Below are 20,565 nucleotides of genomic sequence, written 5' to 3'. Positions count from 1 at the left end.
TAAAAGCCTATTTTGTTTAAAAATGTCCGAGACACATAAGCTTTTACTCTTTTGTTTATTTTGAGAATGTTAATCATTTTTTTTCTTAAGTGATAAGTGGGGAAACTCCCGCATGTGCCCCAACGGGGATCCACCTGGAAACCTTCTATGGGGTAATGCTGCCCATCTCTGACCATTGCTCCATTGCTGCACAACTAAACAGTTTTAGCATATGAGGCAAGGCTATGGAGCCATCCTCAGCACCCAGGTCCAACGTGCTCCAACTAAGCCATGGCTTCAGGAGAAGAGAGAGATAGAGAGAAGTAAGAGAGAGGAGGGGGTGAGGAAGCAGATAATCACTTCTCCTGTGTGCCTTGACCCGAGAATCAAACCCAGGACATACACATGCCAAGAAGATGCTTACCATTGAGCCAAACAACCAGGGCTGAGAATATTAATCACTGTACTAAACTAATAAGAGAAAATTGTGTTTAAAATTACCATTTTTAAGGCCCTGGCTGGTTGGCTCAGTGGTAGAGTGTCGGCCTGGTGTGCAGGAGTCCCGGGTTTGATTCCAGGCCAGGGCACACAAGAGAAGTGCCATCTGCTTCTCCACCTCTCCCCCTCTCCTTCCTCTCTGTTTCTCTCTTCCCCTCCTGCAGCCGAGGCTCCACTGGAGCAAAGTTGGCCCGGGCACTGAGGATGGCTCCATGGCCTCTGCTTCAGGCGCTAGAATGGCCCTGGTTGCAACAGAGCAACACCCCAGATGAGCAGAGCATCGCGCCCTGGTGGGCATGCCAGGTGGATCCCGTCGGGTGCATGTGGGAGTCTGACTGCCTCCCTGTTTCCAACTTCAGAAAAATACAAAAAAAAATCATTTTTAATGGTAGTTTTAATGGTCCATATCTTTGCCATAAACTATCATTAATGCCTATAAAGTATCTCTGTCTATCTCAATAAAGTTTATAATAAACAGAAAGATATGACTAAGCCATGCTACAGAATATAGAAAAATAAATTACCTCAAATTATTGAATTACAGTAATCAGGATTATTTCAGATACTGTGATGTTTTCTCAGTTGAAGAGATATCAATCAAATATAAATTCTTTGGGGGAAGATCAGAGAATCTATTCTAACATTAAGTTATCTCAATAAATTTTTTGTTCAGGAAAGTAATAATTGCTAACAGTCAACACTAAGTTTCAGACACTGTCCTAAATGCTTTACATATATGTATATACAGACACACACACACATATATGGAGTTATTTAGTCCAAAAATTATCCCACTAGGGAGGGAGGTAGTATTCTGTCCATTGTAGGAAAACAAAAGCACAGATAAAATATCTTTCCCAAGCTAGCAAAGCATCCTTTTAAACCCTCTGATGATATAGAATAATTACTGTTTTGGAACTTGAAAGCTGTTTCTAAATTTTTTTAAAAGAAATCTAGACAATGTTGAACATTTTACTTAGAGCAATCAAGAAAAATAGGTAGAAGATTGGACAAAGAAATTAAAGAATCAATCAACAGGCATTTCTATATTCATGAATGTTCTCATTCAACAAACCTTTATCAAGTACACACTATGAGCTATAAACTAGATACTTATGTGCCAGGAATAAAAAAAATAATGTACTTGACCTTGGGGAGATCTTAGTATAGTAGAGGAAATAGAAACAATTATAATAAGATATGGTAAGAAGCAATATATTTAGATACAAAGTGCTATGATAGAATCCCTTTCCAAAAGTAACTTTACAGTGAATGAAAAGTAATGTATCTCCAAACAAAACTATAAAAGAGCAATTCAGTAATCAGCAAGCTGTAATTAATCAAATGAAAGTCTATGAGAGGTGAGTTTTTCTTTTCTTTATTTTTAAAAAAAAAACTATTTTTTAAATTTTATTTATTCATTTTTAGAGAGGAGAGAGAGACAGAGAGGAAGAGAGACAGAGAGAGAGAAGGGGAAAGGAGCTGGAAGCATCCCATATGTGCCTTGACTAGGCAAGGCCAGGGTTTCGAACCGGCAACCTCAGCATTTCCAGGTCAATGCTTTATCCACTGCACCACCACAGGTCAGGCAAGTTTTTCTACATTATAAAAAATGATGAGGAATTAAGATTGGGAGAAAGAACAAAGGCATTGAGAAAAATATTTGTTCTAAAAGATAGAGTATGTACAAAGTGATAAAGAAGATATTTTATTTGTCCTTTAAGGAAAAATGTACAAAGTGACTATTGCTTACTGTTTACTTCAATCAATCTAGTGAATGAATATTCTTCAGATCCTAAAATCTTCTCACAAGCAATCTGCATTTCAATTACAGTTATTTTCCTACTTTTGCTGTAAATATTGTTGGAAAAAATGTTGATTATTCATCTTAAAGAATTAACAGAAAGAACTGTACAGAATATAATTGACTCATATATAAAAGTTAAACTAAGAAACACATAAACTAGAGATGTCTTTAAAGTTCCACTAGGCAACTCTTCTAAGGGGATATTTGTGGAGGGCTACACGATCTTTTTGGCTAGAACTCATTTTCTCCATGGAATTTCTCAGTGCCTAAAATTTTACCAGTAAAATAACTCCTGGAGATTCAAAAGATTTTTGACTTCATGAATAAAGTATAGGTTCTCCATAGGCAAGTAACACAGCTTATTCTCGTGCATGCTCTGTTTTAAAATTACATTAACCTACATACACTCTTACTATAAAGTATTTCCTAACTTGCCACAAGTAGGAACATTAGTTGTGTCATGCATGCTCTATTTTACTGGGAGTAGAAATTAAATATTCCCCAAAATACTCAAGACCAATATGGAAGGGAGGAGTCAATATTTAGGCAAGGCAGGTAGAGTCAAGGTTAGGGGCAAGTCTCTTGAGCGGAAAGTCAGAGAAGGTGAGAAAACAGAAACCAAGCTTTCATTTGTTGCTGTGTGGCCTATATCCTGTGCAGGATATTACATTTTATCTGTCATCAAATAACAGAAAAGGACAAATATAATGGTTGGGGGAGTAAAGAGAATTTACTTTACCTTTGTCTTTATCTATAGACATCTGCACTTTTTTTATTTTATAATTCTTAAGGATAAAGACAGAAACAAAGTAAGACTTCTCTTTTGGAAATTTGAACATAATTTTTCATTTTATTTTTTATTTACATACTTCCAAAATGATGACCATTAGACCATATTCCCCGACCCCTATGTCCAAACACCTAACCTGTCATGTTTAAGTGATTTGTGGGGAGTATCATTTCCCTTTATTTACTGAAAACCTAAAATAGGCTTAGGGTATGTCACTTTATTTTTTATTTTATGAATATCTTTCTGAAATTTTTATACTTACTTGGCAATAATTAAGCAATAATATCTCACTCTTCTTGAATTGTTTACTTGTCTATATATCTCTTAAAAATATATCATACATATATATACTTGACACTTGAAGGATCTTGTCTACTTTTCACAGAAAGAAGGAAAATCTGGCTTGCTGGGCGTTTGGAGTACAGTGATGACAGACAGCCTATATGCCAATTTCACAAGGTTGCAGCCTGAATCATAGGCTGTACTTTAAATGGCAGCATATGGCTAGAGAGTCCTAGCAGCAGGAAAGTGTGGCAGTGCCCAGATCACAGCTGTAGGCATACAAAGAAAGTTTTGATGCTGGTATCTATCTCCCTTCTCATCAACAACAAAAAGATGACTATTTAAGATTCTGTTGTCTTAAAGGTTTTATTAAGTTATTGCCCAAGGTAGGACAAGAATATTATTGTCTACATATGTTTGCCAGACTCATGCAGCTTCTCTATTCTGGCTTTCCTAGCAGGTGTCTCTTTAAGTACTGACTCTAAATAGAACACAACTGGGAAACATCAGAAAGGGCACTGTTGACAACTGTCATAGCAGGTTCCAGTTTGAATGGTAACCGAGCAGAAGGTCTCTCTCCAGAGTACTTCAGATCATCCTAATAGCAGCATCATTTCCACTAGGAACCCAGCTTCTACCAGGAAGAAGTGCTGGGAAATAGTGTTTCTTGTGAAATCTGATTCCCTCACTTGAAATTGTCTACGCCACCAGATTCTCTATAGAAACTAGCTTTGGTGCAATTAAAATAATCCCAATTTTAAAGGTTAAATTACAGCATTTGAAAGAAGCACATAATGCAGATGGATATCAATAATGAAATATAAATATACTTTGTTTATAACTTTGAACACTTAATAAATCCTAAAAAGTTATAATAACCTAAATGAAAAAAACCTAAGCTATCCAACATTTTTATTACGCTGTCATATTGAAGATTAATTTATCAAATATAGGAATGACGATTTAGATATATACGCTCAGGTATTTATGTTTTTATCTTGTAGTGTTATTTTGATTAGTTTTAGGTTATGTTATGATCGCTGTCATTAACCACAAGAAAACAGCAGACCTATTTTCTGATGCTGATATTTAAGAGTCCATTTAAATGCTAATTTTCAGATAGAGCTTATAACATATTTAGGGTAAAGTTGCTCTACCACCAAATATGTGGAATAAAAAGCAACAATGTGGATTTTCTTCTTGCTCAAGATTATTCATCTGCAAAATAAAACCTACTGTACTTTCTACATGATTACAGAGAAAATAGATAAAATAACCAGGAATGCTATATTACAAGTTTCCGAAAGGTATCTTTTGTGCAGATATATTTGTTTATAAAAAATTAAAATTTATTATGAGACATTAATATGTCTCTGTTTTAATTTTTCACATCATCTGCATAGCCTATATATATAGTCTTCCTGAGTAGAAGTCATAAATAAGAGATGCATGCATATATTGTTATTTTTCTTCCTTTAAACTGTTAATTATATTTGTGATAAATATGTATATTTGTGTACACATACATATATAAATTATAAGGGAAAATATACTATACATATTTAAATTTATAAAGAAAAACATTTTTTTATAAAAAAGTACATAAAATTATCTTTTAGCCTCATGATCTATATTCATATTTTTTTAGCAAAGATTTTTTTTTTTAACTTCATGTTGTATGTGTGGAGTTAATATTGAATGTCCTCATCAGAACAAAGAAGCTAAAACCTTCAGAAAACATAAAACTACAAACCTGGAAGTCTTCACTGTCTTTATCTGCTATGGACTTGCAATCCATGCAAAAATTGAGTTTAGGCAAACTTTCATATAATTAATTTATTTCCTTACTTTTGTAACAAAAATGCCCTTAGGTGAATTTTAATGAAAAAGCATGACTTGGTATCATGTTTTTTTTGAAAAAATAAAAGCCAATTGACAGAAACATCCTCGCATTTTAGCCAAAAAGTCTATAAATCTACATGGCCCTGAATCTATTTTTTCCATCATCTTGCTCATTAACAATGATGAAAATATCTTTTCTCCTATGAAAAGCTGGTATCTGTTCTGGAACCAATTCACCCTCATGCCTTTAAAAAATTCTTTTTTCCTGAACCATCAGTATCCCTCTCTAAAAACATATAAATATTTTATTGTGAACCTCATTTTAAAACAAACACAATAAATTTTATTTTCTTCCATATTTCCATCTAAATAACATCTACTTGTACTTCTCTTAATCATGTTCAACTTCTTTAGTTATTTATGTCAACATAAAATTTGCTCCCTTATAGCTCTAAAAGTGATATGTTTAAGACCTCCAATAACCTCCACGTGTATCAAATTATAGGTAAACTTCTCAGTGCTCGTTTTGTACCATTGACCATATAAGGTTTGACTCTCCACCCTTTCCTTCTTCCTTTCCCTGTCCCTTTCTCTCTCTCTTGGGCTTTGCTCACCCACAACCTGCTAGTTCTTTCCTCTCATTCCTCTGTCTTTTCCTTTCATTTTTCTTTCTTACCTCATTTTCTCTTACTAAACTACAGTCTTCTTAATTTCTTAATAGCTCAGCTTGCAGAAATTTCTTATTTTCCCTTGCAAGGTGATTTTATTTTGATTTTTGTTTTTTTAATTTTCATCACTTTTAATACCATTCATTTAACAATGGCATCCATTAATAAATAAGTAATGAAATGTACAAATATACACACTGAAATGTTTATATTTATCTACCTATCTATTTTAAGTTCTGATACTTCTAATAAATTTTGTGGGTTATTTATTTATTTATTTATTTATTTATTTTTATTAAGTGAGAGGCAGGGAGGCAGAGAGACAGAATCCAACATATGCCCTGACCAGGATCCACACAGCAAGCTCCCTACTGGGGAATGCTCTGCCCATCTGAGCCTTTACTTCATTGCTCGGCAACGAGCTATTTTAATGCCTGAGAGGAGACCACGGAGTTATCCATGGAGTGCTGGGGTCCAATTTGCTTGAACCAGTGGAGACATGGCTGTAAGAGAGGAAGAGAGAGAGAAAAAGGAAGAGGAAGGGTGGAAAATCAGACGATCACTTCTCCTGTGTGCCATGACTGGGAATGGAACTGGGGACTTCCACACAGCCACTGCTGCTATACCACTGAGCCAACCGGCCAGGGCTACCAATGACTTTTTACCTCATTTTTTCATTACAAGGAATGGCATAGCTAATGATTTAGTTTTTCATTGGGGGACATATTTGAAACTTGCATCCCTATTACCAGCCCCATCTAATCCATTAAGAGGTGATTGTTTAATTATTATTATTGTTAGAATTATTAACAGAGAGGAGAGGAGGCAGAGACAGACTCCAGCATGTTCCCTGACTGGAATCCAACTGACAAGTCCCCTACTGGGTCATGCTCTGCCCATCTGGGTCCCTTGTCCCATTGCTTAGCAACTGAGCTATTTTTAAGGCCTGAGGCAGGCCACTGAGTCATTCTGAGCACCCATGGGTCAACTTTCTGGAACTATTGAACTATGGCTGCAAGAGGGGAAGAAAAAGAGAGAGAAAGGTGGGTGGGGGAGATAGAGAAGCTGATATTTACTTCTCTTGTGTGTTCTAATTGGGAATCAACCCAGGATATCCACACATGGCCACTGCTTTACCACTGAGCCAACCAGTCAGGGTCCAAGAGGTGATCTTGATTATACCACATATTCACACACATACACATACATGCACAAAACACACACCTCCTCTCCTCCTCCATAATTCAAGAGCAAGCCATGCCCAAGACCACTTCATAAAAGACAGTAGGTTAATCTTATAAAAGTATAATGTAATAATGTACTCCTCTAAAATAATTTAAATTAAATTAAGACAAATATTAATTATTTTGGCCAAGATATCTTTATGATATATAACTACTTCAACCACTACCCTGTGCTTTAGAAATTTCCATCCATTCTTTAAATTTAAGTTATAATATAATTTCTTATAGGATGATTTTTCTGATTAGATCTAAAGTAATTCACTTTATTCATTCTCTTCTTTTTTTATTTTTATTGCATTCTTTATCACAATTTGTAGTCACCTTTTTCTTTGCATCCTCACTTGTTTAAAACTACAATCACTAATTTTTTTTTCAAATTAATTATTTTTTATTTTTCTAAATGAGAATCAAATAGGTTTTAGACAATCACTAATTTTTAAGAATTACAAAAGTTGTGCCTGACCTGGCTGTGGCACAGTGCACAGAGCATCAGACTGGGATGTGGAAAGACCCAGGTTCGAGACCCCTAGGTCACCAGCTTGAGTGTAGGCTCATCTGGTTTGAGCAAAAGCTCACCAGCTTGGACCCAAGGTCACTAGCTCGAGCAAGGGGTTACTCGGTCTACTGAAGTCCCGTGGTCAAGGCACATATGAGAAAGCAATCAATGAACAACTAAGGTGTTGCAAAGCTCAACGAAAAACTAATGATTGATGCTTCTCATCTCTCCGTTCCTGTCTGTCTGTCCCTGTCTATCCCTCTCTCTGACTATCTCTGTCTCTGTTAAAAAAAATTAAAAAAAAGAATTACAAGAGTTATTTTTATGTATGCTTTTTTGTCACTTTCTATCTAACCCTTTGCTTAATGTTTGGCACTCAGTAGGTACTTAAAAAGTATTTGCTAAGTAAATATTCTAGTAACTCTTTTAGAAGTAAAGAGCATATGGGTGAAATGCATTTTAAATCAAAGCAAATTTTTTAAATTATATAAAAACACACATGTGACTCCGCATTGTTTTTATAAAGCTGTATTTGTGCCATCATCGTTAGCCTTTGTTCAATGCTTAGTAAAGTAAGCTCCATGTGTTTTGCTACTAACAGTTTATTTTAAGCATGTAATGTACTACGTATATACTATGTGTTACATCTATTAAAAGAATATATAAAGTACTGACCTTAAAAATATTTCCAGAATAGGGTAAATTAAGACTAACACAGCCTGACCTGTAGTGGTGCAATGGATAAATCATCAACCTAGAACGTTGGGGTCGCCAGTTTAAAACCCTGGGCTTGCCAGGTCAAGGCACATAGAGAAGGAACTACTATGTGTTGATGCTTCCCACTCTTCCCCACGTTCTCTCTCCCCATTTCTCTCCTCTCTCTGAAGTCAATAAATAAAAATATTTTTTAAAAATGTAAAAAAAGACCAAGACATAAAAAAGTAAAAAGCAGTAATTATACTAAAAAAACACACTTCAGAGAAACTTATTTTTTAATTACTACTATAATTACTTATCTAAAATTTAATCCAATTTAAATTTATCAAAATTTATCAAAATATTTTCCTAAAAATCTTGTTAATTATATAATTTCTCAAAACAAAACTTCCCTTTTTGATTACCTTATAAATGGAATTCTTGTTATTCTATAAATTAAAACTCACTACTGACTGAATGCAATATATGTCCACCCTCATTTTTGATTTCTCATTATGCTAAATGCAAGAAATTTTAAGTATTTAAAAATAAGCTAAAATGATAAAGTTGAAAATTAACATGAAATATTGGACTAAAATTTATGACATAGGCAAGTAATAACATAAAATTGGTCCAATTAACTTATTTACCAGTAAAAATAAATTCCTTACATCAGCTCCTATAAAATAAATATGTTCTTATAGAATGTGCTTCCAGTATACAGCAAAAAGCCATAATTACACAAGCCATATAATGCAAACATGAGTAACTATTAGGGTATAAAAGCTACAATGAAATTTAATATTTAGTTATAAATGTAAAACCAGAAGTAGCCTTCTTATCTGTGTTGGTTGAATATCTGAATATATGTCAGCTGCCTTCCAGCACCACCCATACCCAGGCTGCTGTAGAAGGGGCACCGCACCCTTCACTCACCCTCATCTACCCATTCCTGACAAATGTCTTCGATCATTTTACCACCTTTATCAAAACTGGCCTCTGGCCTGCTTTGAGCACCACTCTCCCAAAACCTGCCTTGTAAATAAACAGTGAATGTGTATCTTTAAGTCGAAAATCGGGGAGTCGGGGATATACTTTGTATCTTCAATTTCCCCAGCAATAGTTGTTTCTTAATTTCAAACAATAATATTTTATAACAGGTTTTTTAAATGAATAACAACATAAATTCCTAGTCTTGTTGTACATTCAAATGTATATTGTACTGTACGCTCCATTTACTCCAGAGAAAAATCTTCATTGAATCTTTAAAAGTGAAAAAGTTATTAGAGGACAAAGCATAATTTAATAGAAAAATAGAGAAACATATTTGTATTTATCAATTAAGATTTCTATAAAAGATCTGAGAAAGGGACAGTCTACTGATAGGAGAATCTCACTCATGTAGAAGCTTATAATTTGTAAACAATTGATTTCGCTGGGTTTTTTCAGTCTTTCTTGGAACTTTTAAATTCATTATTGTATTTTCTGCATATGACAAATAAAACAGTAAATACAATATTTGTCTTTATTTCTTGCAAATACTAAGTCAGATAGAGACTCTATACTGGTTTTAGTTTTTCTGAAAAGTATACTTCCCTTCTTAACATAATTTCTTTTAAATTAGAAAATATAAAAACTATAACTTTGAAGTCAGATAAATTGATGTTTAAAATATTTTAAGCAAGTTAATCAGTTTCTTAATTTTTTAAATGGCAACAATATCTAGCTCACTGGTTCTTGAATAAGATCTTAGAAACACAGAAAAATTATTGGCTCCTTTATTCAGTGTTTACTCCATAGTAGTCACTAAGCCGTTTGTCTCCTTTGCTTTCAGATCTTACAAGAACTGCCTAAGTAGAATGCACATTTGTTCACATCATTTCAACTGCTCTACTGTCATTAAAGAGTGGTTCCAAAACAGGACGTTTTCAGATATATTTTTATCCAGTGGGTACTGACAACTTTGAAGTTACTTATAAACAGGTATGGTTGTGTCTGTGTACATATGTATACATTTTTATTATATATTCATTTATATATATATAAATTAATCAAAAGATATATATGTAGAAAACATTGAAGAATTCTGAGCATTTATAATTTTTATAAAAAACATCCAATCTAAATATCTGCTAGTGATAATCAAGAAAAGTCAAGAAAATGATGAAACAACAATATTACTCAGACAGATCAATGTCTTAAGTCACCGGGACACATAAATACACAGTCCAGTCCCTGCTGACTCTGATATCATCAGCTCTTACATTCTTGTAATTATTTTCTTTTTTGCTCCTGAAACAAATCCTGCAGGCTCCTGATTTGGACCCTTGCACTTGTTTTTTCCCCCAACCTTGAACATTTCTACAAGTCCCCAACAACCTCTCCCCACAAACCCAGTATCGTCCTGGCCTGCTTCTTCCACATTTATCATCTAGTTAAATTTCATTCTCTCAGAGTCCTTTCCCCACTTAATTTGCATCTGCATCCACTACCCTGGCCTCTGTTCACTCACCTGGCTTTATTTATTTATTTATTTATTATTTATTTATTTATAATTCATTCATTCATTCATTTATTCTTTTATTTATTTTTATGGCACTAAAAAACCTTTGACATGCTATTTATTTACTTGTTTGTTTGTTTAATGTTCGTCTCCTTCCAAAAAAATATAAACTCAAGGAGGAAAGAAATTTTTTTGTTCAGACTGTTCTTGGACTGTATATTGCATATAAGAGGATTCAATAAATATTTTCTGGTTTAATCAATAAGGCTAATTAACATTAAATTTTAGAAATCCTAGTGGCACCAATTACACATACTACAAAGCAATTTAACTAATGCTTTCAGGTAAAATATAATTATTAGTTGGTTTATATTTGTGGAATTTACATGATAAATCACATTTCTAATAGTCTAATATTAATTCTATAGTGTGAATATTAAATCAATATTATTAATATTTTAAATAAGATTAATAATTATTTTAATAATATTGAAATAAAATTAATATAAAATTGATTATTTAATTATATTCTGTATTAAATGGCATAATGTCAATATGAAATGTATAAATATTGATATTTATGAAAAATGTAAATATTTATAATCATTACATATTTAATTTCTAAGAATATTATTGAGTAATATAAAATATAACTGTCACTTTTTTGTTATAAAATATAACATTCATTGATGATAATTGAAGTACTTTTTTTCTAATTAAATTTTAGTGACACTGGTTAATATAATCATACTGGTTTTAGGTGACCAATCTACAATACACCTTTGTATACTGTATTGTGTGTTCGCCCCAAGACAGGTCTTTTTGTTCATCATCATTTATTTCCCTGTACCCTCCTCCACCTCTGTGACTCCCTGGAAATCACTGCACTGAGGTCCATGCCCATAAGGTTTTTTAAAAAAGAATATGTGTGTGTGTGTGTGTATATATATATATATATATATATATATATATATCCATGTATTAAATTATTTCAAAAACAAGAATAATAATTCTCAAGACTCATTTGTATTATGAAAGTACTTCTGTTTGTTTCTCATTCCTTTTTAGGAGAAATTGTAGAATTTGATATTTTTGTAAAACACACATTATTAGATTTTAGGAGGCATGACTCTATCCCTGGTATTAAGGTTGGCCGCCTGCCACTCTACCAATACCCATACCTATACTCTTCACATGGTATAGTTTGGACATGGTATAGTTAAACACAGATACATAACCCAAGCCTAAGCCAATCCACATATGGTATTCATGGACATCACTGACTATTTCAGGATGAACTAATGAATTAAAACTTGTCTAATCAGAGGAAAGTCTAGGACTTAGGCTTTGATGTTCCAGACAGTGTCCTCCATGGGAGCTCAGGAACTTTTGCAGTGCTTTTGCTACCAGGAGAGACACCAGCCAGAATAAACATCTTCAAACAGAGCAAAAATGACCAAAACAATGGTAAAGCTATGGAGCAGAATCCCTGGGCAAATGATAGGACTGGGCTTTCAGATAGGAGAGTCAACATTTTGTTTATTTAGGATACTTTACAATATTTGCTGCTGGTAGCAAAGAGGATCTACCACAATACATACTATAATGTCTTGTGTGCTATCAAAAATATGCCCTTTAAGCAGGTGCTGCGGAACTGCAGACCCACCTGACTGAGATTCATGCTGGAGGTAATAGTGCCATCCTGTTACAGACAGAGATAATGTGCCTACAGGAGCACATTCGTGTTTCTTCATACATACATATTTACATTAACATCATGTGTTAATGAGAGGGGAAAAAGATACCCCATGTTTTTTAATACAATGTTTTCTGATTGCTATGAATTATTATTTTTCTTAGGCGCTTAAGGTTCTGCTCAGAGTGGTCATTGCCTTTAAAGAAAAAGAATACTATCAAGTTGTAAAATGTCACTTTGTAGAATAAAATTTGCAGATTATTCACTATGATAGAATGCTTTGTTCTCCTTTACTATTCAGCAGGGCATCTGGAGGAAAAAATTATTTCCAATTTGTGAAAAAAAATGAATTTGTGAGAAGTTAGGTGTATGTGTGAGAAACTTTTGAGATTATAAAAAAAGAGTAGAAAAGTAATTAGCCAAATATAAATAGTTTTTGGATTACTCACTGCTTTACTTTATCCTCCTTTTGAGAAGGTAATTGGGAACTGATTGCGTTCTCAGAATTACTAGAAATGCAGCAGATGGCTTTAAAAATATTCTCAAATTAAAACATGAGTTTAGCATGTGCTCTGGCAACAAAAATCATAAAATTTTACTTTATACACTTATTCTTATTTTCGCTGATGTAAACTAATGTAATTAAGAATTTCACTCTATTGAAAAGCTACTTTTTACAAAAGTTCTCCTAAACATATTATCAGATACCAACTAAATAAACGAGACAAATGCTCATAATTGTAGACATCCTGCTATAATTGATATAGACTTGCTATATATTTATATTATGCAAATGAATATTTATATTAAGTGACAAAATCAAAATTTCCCAAAGATAAATATACGTAGTATCAACTATCAGACTACAACTGAGAAAACCTCTCTCTAGCTCTGTTTCCACTTATTGTGACACTGAGAACAAGAAATTATTTACTATTTATTTCTTTAAAAATGGTTGAACTAATTTTGTTATCCTCTAGGGTTGCTTTAAAAATTATTTAAGACATTTGAGTACTCATGAAAACTGTCATATACTTTTAAGATATCTATAATCTACATTTTCAAACCAACATTGCTTTTTCCACCTCTTGAGTATTTCCAAACAAAGATTCATATGTAGTATAGAAGGGAAATGTACACTGGCCTGACTGAGTATTAGGGAAAGTTACTACTAGAGCCCATTCTATCGTAGCTTGATTGACCTAGGAAAAAATACTGAATCTGCCTTTTGATTTTCTGGTTTGTAAAAAGGGAGAGAGGAAATACTTGGATCTGGCAAAAGCTAAGCTATTTTTCAACATTCTATAATTCTAAAATGGGATACATATATTGTTGAACTCAAGAAAATAACTGATAAAAGTAAAATCCATCTATGGTAATAAATTATAAATGGAATAATTAATGATAATTAAAATATATTATTCAAACTTTTTCTATCAAAATTTTAAAAATCATTTTTATTTTAGCAAAATAACTAAATAACCAGTATGATTATAAAATATCATACTGGTGTATGTTGTCACTATTCTTAATAATTATATTTTTGATATTTGCCTATAGTGTTTTCAAAGATTGATTTGAAAAGGTATTTTACATAAGCACATCCTCTATCTCAGTCTTCTTGTTTCAACCCTATGGCTATCTTCTATTTCTTTCAACTGGCCAAGAGAGTCATCACCTCAGGCTATTTACACTTCTTATTTCTACCTGAAACTCATCTCCAAATCACCATCACCACTTGCCTATTTCATTTGGATCTCAATTCAACTCTCATATTCCCATGAAAGTGATTTGTCTAGATATTATTGTATATTATAGTCTCTATTAGATGAAATCATTTGTGTATTTTTTATTCCATCTTGACTATATATATATATATATATATATATATATATATATTCTGTCTTCTTTATTACAGTACTGAGATTAATCCTTGGCAAAAAAAAAAAAAACCCAATTATTGTTGAAGGAATATAAAAGTGCATTGGGCATTTATAACATATAAAATTAAATAATTATTAAAATAATACAAAGTTAATTCACATTTAAATTATTTTCATAGTTTGGCTTATCAACAAGTAGCTATGCCTAGTAAAATGCATAGCATATATAGTTCAATCTTATGCTTATTTTTTTCTCTTTAAGTTTCTTCAAAATTGTAAGTGCTAATAAGAACAGAGTTGTATTCTAATAAGACTTCATCCAAAGGATGTATCAAATTTCACAGGCTGTAGTTCTCTTTTCATTTCTACCAGGCATCAACAAAGCTTATTTGCATGACTGAGTATAAAATATACTTACTCATTGAAAGATGCTTAGCTGCTATACTGCTTTGAGTTCTATAATAACTGCAAAGTGACTGATAATGGTTTATCAAAAGCATGTAAATTAATAAAATAGATGTATAGTTATGTATGTGTGTTTGTGTGTTGGAGTAAGATGTATTATGTTGTTCTTTTTCAATGCAATGTTGCACACTCTTTATATAATATGGAAGAAAAAATTGAGTAGAAAAATGATAGTTAATTCTACCCATAAATCTTTACCTGGTCAATAGCCACTTTATTCGTTCTCTTAGCCATGCATATAATCCATAAATTCATAAATTTACATATAGCATATTTTTCATTCTTGAGGTCTCTTCATCACATCAGATAAAACAAGAACATAAGTATATCCTTCATTGTCTTTGATATTTTATGAATTAATGATAATGATAAAAGAAATGCAACTGAATAATCTTTTTTAGAATTTATTTTTATTGAATTTTTTTGGGTGACATTGGTTAATATACTTATGTATGTTTCAGGTGTACAATTCTATAATACATCTGTATATTGTATTGTGTGTTTACCACCCAATCTTTTTTCATTCGGAGAAAAAAAATTAAGAATAATCTTGTATTATGTATGCTTAAGATGTAGTACTCAAATAAATAAAGTACAAATACTACATAGTCCATTTACACAATTAGTGGGAGGTGAATGAGCTTTAGTTACTTGTTTTAGTCTAGAAATTTAAGTTGTCTAACATCTTATTAAAATTCCTATAGTGAATTTTCATAGTGATTCTTCAATAGGTTTTTAGGGGTTCTAAAACTGTGATGGTTTGAGATGCCTAAAAATATAAAATAAGATATTCTCAGTAGCACAGAATATTAAGCTATATACTTCTTAATTTTCAATAATGTCTTATGTATTCAAAATAAACAAAAAACTCACATAATAAAGTAAACTAGACTAAAAATACATATGCAAAAAATAGAGCATGACTCCATTATAATGTTAATATATATACAGTATATAGATGGGCATGTAAGTTATGCAGGATTTATGTGTCAATATCTATATCTATATATTGATACATAAATATATATCATGGGTAGAAAAACTGAAGGATAATTGAAACTAAACTTTTAGTCCTGGCCAGATAGTTTATTGGATTAGAATATTGTCCTGAAGCACACAGGTGGCCACTTCCATCCCCGGTCGGGCACATACAGCAACAAATCCATGTTCTTGTCTCTCTCACCTTCTCTCTCCCTTCCTTTCTGGCTAAAATCAAAAAATATAAAGTTTAAAAAAAAAACCAAATTAGTTATAGGACCACCTCTATAAATGGTTTAGGAAAGGGCAGAGATTTTGATTTTTATACTTTAGTTTTACTTAGAATGTATTGCTTTGTGATTGAAAATAAGTTAAATAAACTAAAAAGGGGGCAGTGATTTACATTTGTATGTTTCTTTTTATTACTTCGAAGTATGTTCTGTAACATGTATATTTTCGAGCATCTTGGAAACATTTGAAATAGAATTCTGTTTATGATTTCAAGGGTACACATTGGTATTTTTCTGCAGCATGTATGTAAAATGTCTCTAAAGCCCCGCTTCCTTGCCTGTTTGTAAACACTCAGAGGACCCCGGTGTGAGCAGTGGCATCATTAAATCGTAGCTTAATAGTTCATGCTGTTGATCCATTAATTGTTTTATTGACTATTTTAAAAGTTTATAACCTCATCTGCATTCCAATTTGACCTTGTTTTGCACTTTTCTAGTGAATCGCCACATTCAACAACCTACATAATGTGTATTACACTAATAAATTTTCAAAATGAAAAAAGAGTCAGATGAGATGCACCTCATTATTTTTTTAATCAACTAAATTATTGGTAGGCAGGATTTATATTGCGAAGAACTGCATAATTGCAGAACCATGATGCTACAGTTTCATGATTAGAAAAGATGCTCTACATCTTTAAAATGCAATTTCTTTTAAATAATAATTACCATGTAAGTGGGCCAGGCAATGTACTCATAGTTTGAAGCAAGAGAAGTGGCTCTAAAGCTGGAACTTTAAATAGATATTTTATTTAAAATATCGAATCAAGAATGAGCACCATGACACTATAACTAATAGCTATTCAAAAATATTTTAAAATGGAATTGTTATTTCTAAAACCTGATTCAGGTCCTATGTTTCCCTCAAAATTAAAGTGGATTGGGAAATACACATAAGTGTATTGAGGACATGGAGATCTGGTTAAGATGTAAGATGAAAATATAATTCTGTACTGTAAAAGTAACTTTTTAACATATTGTCTGATGTTTATACAATAAAATCTCACATAAAGTACTTTTGTCAGTTTTCCTTTTCCCTTGCCACACTCAAAATACCATGGAAAAAACTTTTAAAAAAAATCATCACATGGCCTGACCTGTGGTGGCACAGTGGATAAAGCGTCAACCTGGAAACACTGAGGTTGCCGGTTCAAAACCCTGGGCTTGCCTGGTCAAGGCACATATGGGAGTTGATGTTTCCTGCTCCTCCCCTTCTCTCTCTCTCTCTCTCTCTCTATATATATATATATATATATATATATCCCCCCTCCTCTCTAAAATGAACAAAATAAATAAAAATCATCACACATTTTTTTCCTACTAGATACCAAATAGCATGTTTGTGAGTTTTATGATCTAAAAAGAAATATGATAAGGTATTACATTTCATGACAGAAAGGATGACATAGACTTTTGGGTTATTTATTGAATTTTCATTATTGGAAAGTATTGTTTCCTATATCTGAGTGTTTTCAAAATGGTTTAGAAAGTAGAACACATAAATATGTCCCATGTGGAATGTAAACAGAGGGACTGGTCAAGAATACAAATGAAAGAATGAGGAAAGAATCAGTGAGAATTAGAATTTCAGAGCTAGATGCAACAGGGACAATTATCTATTTCTCTTTCTTTTTACAGATGAAGAAATAAATGCCCCAAATCATGAGATGACTTGTCCACAACAGATTCAGTATAAGGAGAGAGTGCCATGGTGATCTAAACCTAAGAGGCCCTATAACTACTGATTGTGATTGCAGAGAAGATATCCGGAACCATTCCAGGCAAATAAATGGTCTGCAAAGTTGCTGACATATGGAAGAGATTCTTACATGCAGAAAACTTGGACAGAGTACAATATATACACTAAGCAACAATGAAACTAGCAAGAGGATAGGTAAATTTTAGAAAAGAGATTTTAGAGGTGCAAAAATCAAAGATCTATACTGGCTTACTACTCATAGTGAATAAGTATTGGTATAAATATTCCATAAGCTTCAAATCATGAACTGATTGTGATTCTGATTAAAATAATGTGGAACAACTAGAATGTGGAATATTTTAGAAAGCATAACAGTTTATGGATATCACATAAAATTTGTTAGAAATATTTTTCATATTTGACCCACTAATATCCCAAATACTGTGTGAAATAATACTGAGTCTCATTGCTATTAAAAATAGACAAGTTCGGCCCTGGCCGGTTGGCTCAGCGGTAGAACGTCAGCCTGGCGTGCGGGGACCCGGGTTCGATTCCCAGCCAGGGCACATAGGAGAAGTGCCCATTTGCTTCTCCACCTCCCCCCTCCTTCCTCTCTGTGTCTCTCTTCCCCTCCTGCAGCCAAGGCTCCATTGGAGCAAAGATGGCCCTGGTGCTGGGGATGGCTCCTTGGCCTCTGCCCCAGGCACTAGAGTGGCTCTGGTCGCAGCAGAGCGACGCCCAGGAGGGGCAGAACATCGCCCCCTGGTGGGCAGAGCGTCGCCCCTGGTGGGTGTGCCTGGTGGATCCTGGTAGGGTGCATGCGGGAGTCTGTTTGACTGTCTCTCCCTGTTTCCAGCTTCAGAAAAATACAAAAAAAAAAAAAAAAAAGACAAGTTCATTAATGTAGAAATTGTGGCTATTAAATGGACTATAGTTCATTTTCATCTTTTTAATGATTTGCTTCCTATGATCTTACAAATATAGCGTGTCTGTAGAGTCATGGTGCACTTTTGACTGGTCACAGGAAAGCAACAAAAGATGATAGAAATGTGAAGTCTGCACCAAATAAAAGGAAAACTCTCCCAGTTTCATACCTATTCAGTGCAGTCTGATGTGGCTCATGCACAGATTTTTTAGGGCTCCTTAGGTAGCTATCCCGTATAGCCTCTACAGACTCGTCACTGACTGGTGGCCTACCAGAACGGGGTTTCTCCACTAAACTGCTGGTTTCCTTCGACTGCTTATCCCACCAAGTAATGTTATTCCTCTGTGGTGGTGCTTCCTTATAAACGCGCCAATATTCACGTTGCACATTGGTCATGGATTTGAATTTAGCGAGCCACAGAACACACTGAACTTTCCTCTGTACCGTCCACATCTCTACTGGCATGGCCGTGGGCTGCTCCGCTGTATACACGGTGTTACGTCATCATATGCACATGCTCACATGCTGCCACATCATCCTACAGAAACTGGGAGGGTTTTTTGTTTATTTGGTGCAGATTTCACATTTCTATCATCTTTTGTTGCTTTCCTATGACCGGACAAAAGTGCACCATGACTTTACAGACACACTGTACAATTCTTTGAGAAACAGACTAAAATTTATTTCTCAACTAATTTTATCAAGCAATGAGTGCCATTTTCTGATTGTTCAAATAATACTATAAAATTACTCCATAGCCTGAAGTTATTTTTACTCAATCTCTTTACCAAAAAGACTTTCATTTCAGCTTTAGCTCTAAATCACCTTATTCATGAAATATGAACTAGAAATCCTGTGTACTTGTGAATTATTTTAGATATCTAAATTGTTAAAATTTACATTCTCACTTCATGTAACAGAGTGTCTAATTGACTATGCACTTGGTATAGCATTCACTTCCTCACACTTTCATAGAATATTAAAGGACAGAGTGAGCCATTAGCACAATGGAGAAATAAAAAATTAAAGAAGGAGGAACACTTCTTGAGACTGGCAGCATTTTCACCTGCATTGCAGAACAATTGAAAATTACTATCCTGCTGGATGCCTAGTCTATTTCTGTAGAAGAACAAATAAAGCACTATATCATACCACAGTTCAAAGACTGATGAAAAATAATATTTTCCAGACACAACAGTATAATAAATGTATTACCATCATTTTTAAGTTAAAAAGGATTTTGATTATGTTTGATAGAAAAAAAAAAGGTGTTACAATAATTTAATTTGTTTTGGTTTGGTTTTCCTGTAATTGTTTACAAAGTTTTTGAACTTAACAAACGATGAAAATTTAGTGAATAGGACTATTAATTTGATGGCCAAACTGAATGTAGTTTAAGATAATCATATATATATCCTTATAGTTTGAGGGGTAAAATAGGATAGTTTTTTAACCTAAAATATTTCAAACAATCTTAGACAGTAAACTCTGATCACTGGCTTGAGTGACAGCACTTAATAGTCCATCAACAACCTCTACTTTTCCTTTTTCTCAGATGAAATAACATCTGTGATACTGTTAAGCAAACAGGAAAACTAAAAGAAATTAATATCAAAAACAAAGTCAGTAGCAAATAAAACTGATAACTTTTTTTATTATAACAAAAGGAAATTCACATTTCTGAAGAAGGTGGATGTTTTCACACTAGATTTCTAAAAAAATATTAAGATTTGTATAAATTTAGATTTGGTATTTTCATTATCCATTGGGTATCCAATATAAGTTTCATTTTCCAACTCCTACTCATCTTGTATGATTAAAATT

At 33.2% G+C, this 20,565-nt stretch overlaps 1 protein-coding gene across 6 annotated transcripts in view; it reads right to left on the bottom strand.

Annotated features, from left to right (window-relative positions):
• The window catches only part of PCDH9 (protocadherin 9), a 1,013,871-nt gene that overhangs the window by 717,432 nt on the left and 275,874 nt on the right, over window positions 1–20,565 (bottom strand). The window lies entirely within an intron of this gene.

Source organism: Saccopteryx bilineata, chromosome 6 (assembly GCF_036850765.1).
Source record: "Saccopteryx bilineata isolate mSacBil1 chromosome 6, mSacBil1_pri_phased_curated, whole genome shotgun sequence".
NCBI lineage: Eukaryota > Metazoa > Chordata > Mammalia > Chiroptera > Emballonuridae > Saccopteryx > Saccopteryx bilineata.
The sequence above is the reverse complement of the archived record's forward strand: the minus strand, read 5'-3'. Positions and strand labels throughout refer to the sequence as shown.